Consider the following 5,563-nt stretch of genomic DNA (forward strand, 5'->3'; position numbering starts at 1 on the left):
TGACTACATAATCTGAATTACATGTAATTAGATACTAGCCAGCTCTGCAAACCAGTTTGAATGAATCAGACTTTCCAACACCAGAGAGAGAGCGAGCGAGGATCGTTTACATTTAGTTATTTCCTCAGCTAAGACTGGTTGAACTACTGCTAGCTTCCTCAAAAGAAAATGGAATCTGATTACGTAATCCAGATTACATGTAATCACTTACTACCCAGCTCTGCCTACAAAGTATCAAAGAGTGGCCAGAAAAAAGACAGAGTATTGTTTGAAAATCAGCCACCAGGGTACTGTGAGAGAGGAGGTGGATTGTGAAAAAGGAAGTAGTTCATGCATCTGTTCGGAGGTCAAAAGCTGTTTGGCTGCGGGGGGTTGCAGGGGTTATAATCCTAGCGTGCGAGTATCTCCCTATGCTGTGGACCAGGCCAGGCCCTGATCGATTGGAAGTCAACCTTAATTCACCCATCACCATCAAGGGCCTCATGTTGAGAGGTTGTTCCAAAGCTGGGACACATTAGCCCTGCAAATGGAAAGCGACATACACAAGCAGGTTTAATGCAGTCAGGGTTCAGAAACCAACTCTGGCTTGTAACTCAGATCAGTGTTGTAAAGCGGTGCAGGTAGTGCCAATCAGCATGGGATCAATGCTCTACCGGTTCAATTGGCTGCAATAATGCAAATGGAAGACACTAATTATGATCATGCCAGCGTGAACGCCAGAACGACTGGCCTGCTAATGGAAAAATCAAAACACATTAGGACTGCCAAATGATTTGATTTCTACTTCAGCCACTCTAAAGCAAATGGACATTGCATGCCAGCTCTAGGACATTCATAAGAGGAGCACCAACTAATCCACACAACTAAAACTCATCCAATATGGTTACGTTCAAATGAGACTTCTCAAAAAGACTTGTATGAAATAAACTGAGAAAGAGTTTGTGTATATATTTGGCAGCCTTATTGGTAAAACAGCATTTGTGAGTGATGAATCAACACCTACAACTTGACTCATGTAAGTGATTCATTAAATTAAAAGGAGGTCCAAAAATTAAAGCAAGAGCATATTCATATAAAACTGGCAGTCAAAATTATATATAAGGGTATGTAAATAGTTACTAACATCACTACATTTTAATATTCTTCTGGAATCCCTTCTCCGCTCCATCTGCACCTTTAAAGGGATGGTTCACATAAAAACAAGACCCTTTCACATTTCAGGGTTTCTCAGAAGTGGAACTCAACATAGTTGGGTAATCATCTATAGCGGTACGGGATACTACATCAAAGTACATCCATAAAATAAGTGAATGGTATACAGTGCTGTTTTGAACTCCATTCACTTTCATTGCACTGACAAAAACAGTTGACATATTCTTCAAAATATCTTCTTTTCATTTTCAGGTGTTTTCCATAGTTATATCAAGGGAACAAGTGAAACACAATTAGTTTTTCATGTTTATTTAAACTTACTTTACAGGTCTCCAAAATGAATCCATCATGTTTCAGTTTGTTTAATATTTTCTCAGCAATCTCAAGACCTTATGTGTCACTCACTCTTAGCTCCCCATCTCCCATGTTACTCACAATAATGGGATGAATTTTGCATTCATTTGACCATGCCTATTTGCCGAAGAGGAAGTTATAAACAAGACATACGTGACCAGACTGAAAATGAAAAAAAAATATTGTGCACTGTTACTATTTGTTACGCTTTCAATAACAACAGTGCAGGTTGAATTTGTAGGGACAGCTCTCTTGGGTTGACAGGTATTAAGAATTAAATGATATAATGAAAGTCATTTTTCTTCCTCTGAAGAGAGAGTGGCAAAATTAATCTCAAGGCACAAGAAGTTTATATTCTTGATTGCGCTCCTCGACCTCACTGACTTGTACTCTAGATAAACTTTACTATTTTCACATTGCAAAATCATAGTTTTCCTCAAACTTTTAAATAAACTGCATTGCAGGTCTTTAAAGTGATGGCTGGTCTGTTTGTTTGCCCTCTCTGGAGTAGCTGTGTTTGTAGTGTTTATGAAAAAGCTTTTAATAAATCATGACTCTTCCAACAATCAGCAAATTGCAATGTGTTTAAAAATACCTCTTGTGGCCTTAATACCCATCAGATTAACAGCACTAATGGGAATTGTTTCATCCACACAAACGGCTCATTTGTTTTATGTGATTTTTGTTTTAGTGCTAGTTGTTGCTAACCAGAGGTAGAACATGTGGTACTCAATTAAATGGTTGGCTGATGTTCAGATGCTGATTGTCCTCAATCACAGCAATGGCTATAGCTATTTGCTTTTAATTGCCCCGAACGCCACCCCAGCCCTACAAAGTAGATCACTTGATTTATTGACAATCCCACTATGCATGACTAAACTGGAATTAAATCATCATGACATATTCCAAACACATTGCTTGCTTGAAATAATTTACACCATTGTTCAAAAGTTTGGGTTCATTAAGATTTTTTTTTCATGTTTTTTGAAAGAAGTGTCTTATGTTCACCAAGGCTACATTTATTTGATGTGAAACACAGTGAAAACAGTAATAATGAAATATTGCTACATTTTCTTTTATTCCTAATTTATTCCTGATGGCAAAGCTGCAATTTTCAGCAGCCATTACTCATTCTTCAGTGTTACATGATCCTTCAGATATTATTCAAATATGTTGATTTGCTACTCAAGAAACATTTCTTCTTATCAATGATGAACAACGTTGCTCAACAATCTCAAAAGAACAAGGTATAAATGACTCCTCGAGGTTCTGTTGTCTTGAAGAAACAAAATCTAGACACTGAAAAGTGTGTTCAAAGCATGTTCCTTTCTGAACATTATTTTAATATAGCCTACCAATATAAAAATTATTTCCTGAAGATTAGCTGTTTGTGCTATAGACTCCATGGAAACTGTGTTCAACTTCCATGCACACATAAGTTACTTAACTCTGCTGGACTCCTCCTTTTTAGAGAAATACAACACCTACAAACTAAAATGTTCTTCACCCACACACCATTTGGTCTCAGAAAAACAAGAAGCACAATGGTCTATGTATAATATCCCCATTAAAGTGTGATGTACATTGGTCCACATTATTTATGTTTCAAGTGTTCAAGTGACACACACCAACACAAATGGCTAAAATGTAAATGAATGATTGCTCAAGAGCACTTTATGTATATTATTTTAAACCTCACAAAGGACTTTTTATGCAGTCTTGCATAATTTTCAATAATTATTTCCAGAATATCAGCTTTTCCATTGGATCAGAAAAAAATTGCCCTGTTTTGGGTTATGTGGCTAGAGTGTCCCATTTCCAGCTGACAATTCACACAGGATGGCGTTAAGCCAGGACACCTGTCGTAATACTAAACATTTTGATTGATTAAACAATGAGTATAGATTATCCTTCCCTTCCAGTGAACACAATGGACCCAGAGAGGATTACTGCCAACATGCAACAAATTATGAGCACTGAATCAAAGTCATAAACTTTTTTTTTGTTTTAAAAACACATTTATAGTTAAATGAATGCTATTAATCTGATGTGCACGATCTGACAATCTGTTATATTAGTCTTAAGAGGATATAAATTGAATGTTTTATATAAGGGAGATAATTATCAGACTTTTTATTCTAGTGAATATGTTTAGGTTTATTTTTGAGTATTTAACATCTCCACCATTATTGCCCAGGAAAAAGGTACTAGTTATTAAAGACATAATGACCTTATGACCTTTTATGTGGGGCATACTGTCAAAATAAGTTAGTTGCCACAATTAAAAATACTTTTTTTTATTGTAGTCTTTTCAGAAGACTATTAAGAAGACTATTGTAGACATTAAGAAGGCTATTCAAAAGACTATTGTAGATATTTGTCATGGATCCTGTGCCTGCTCTTCCATTCGCTCACCACCAGAGATCACCCGCTCATTACTATGGACTCTTGCACCACACTAACTGTTGCACTTCACCCCGGACTACATTTCCCATCATCCATTGCACTGATTACACACACGGCTGCAGCCAATCACACACCCTACATAAGCCATGGACTTCCTCTCTCTCACTGCCGAGTATTGTTTAGTGTATATCGCTCACCTAGTGATAGCTACATTACGGAGCCAGATCCCTGTCAAAGTTTATAGTTCTCATTTCCATAGTCTAGTCATAGTCTTGCCTTGCCTGTTTTCTCGTGTTCTGATTCTTGCCTGTGTATCCTGGATTACCCCTCTCGTCTCGCCCTGTTCGGATTAGTGATTAGTGATGGGAAACTGAGGCTTTCTGAAGTGCTTGAGGCTTTCATTAAATTGTGCCGAAAAATGGTTCATTACTTGAAGCTAATGCACACAGTGTGCATTAGCGACATCTGGTGGTCGGACTTTGTTTTCTCCACCATTTCTGACAAATCATTGCGGAGCAGAGGATGGTTTGAAAAAGCATGTGACCAAAAGCTTCGGAAGTCTGTGACATTCAAGAGTGGAATCAATCTGGAATCAATACAATATCTAATCTTATATAATCTCATCTAAATTTATTTGTGTCAATGAGACCAAAACTCGTGTCATGTATAGCTTGGTCAACGGATTCACATATCGATCAATAATATAAAATACACAAACATGTGATCATAATTAATAATTGACGTGGGTAGCTGAAAAAAAATCATATTTTGGGTGATCAGTTATAGGCCTACCCTTATGTTGTGTTTGGGATCTCCGAGACCCCAGTTATAAACATGATTAAATGTCCTACTGACAGCCCTCAAAGTGACTGAATAATCCTTTTATGCATCAGGTGGGATCGTGAAGCGCCAGTTTTTTCAAACAGCTGTCCCCGATACTGCATGACGTTCGAAGCTTCAAAACGTCATCAATCACGTGGTGTTGTCATTTCGCATTTCGAATCGGCACAGTGTGTGATACAATAGTGGTTTGAAAACTGCGTCGGATCATCGTAGCTGCGGTATCAATTGTCCCATCACTATTAGTGATGCAAAGTCCGATTCATTTCCGCGAACCGATTCTTTTCGGACAGATCGGCTCATTGAACCGATTTAAAAAGCCGATTCATTGGTTCCTGACGCCTGACGTCAATAACTCTACGCATTTCTTTTCTAACAACTCAGTGCCATATTGTATCAATGAAAAATTCAAAATTCAAATTTGTGTCAATGCATACTGAAACATTAAAAAATTAAATTATTTGTGTGCAAGCATATTGCTGATTATTGTCATATAATTAATGTGATGGTGTTTGTGGTCACAGTTTCATTCGCGGATCCTCAGATACGACTGACTGACCAATATTGACTAGCCTACAACTTGGATAAGATTCTTAAAAGTTTCACACCTACAGCACACATTACAGACATTGATGCACAAACGCGGATATGTTCTACATGTCTACAGTATAAAGAATGAATAAACCAGTCTTATAAACTCCTTGATTTCGCTTAAGCAACTTTAAATATAATATGCATGCCCAATAAACTATTGTAAAATTTATTTACATCACTCGACAGAAAGATTTTTGCAGGTTTTAATAAAATGAAA

This window comes from Sinocyclocheilus anshuiensis, unplaced genomic scaffold, assembly GCF_001515605.1.
Source record: "Sinocyclocheilus anshuiensis isolate Anshui unplaced genomic scaffold, SAMN03320099.WGS_v1.1 scaffold1190, whole genome shotgun sequence".
In the NCBI taxonomy this organism is placed as follows: domain Eukaryota; kingdom Metazoa; phylum Chordata; class Actinopteri; order Cypriniformes; family Cyprinidae; genus Sinocyclocheilus; species Sinocyclocheilus anshuiensis.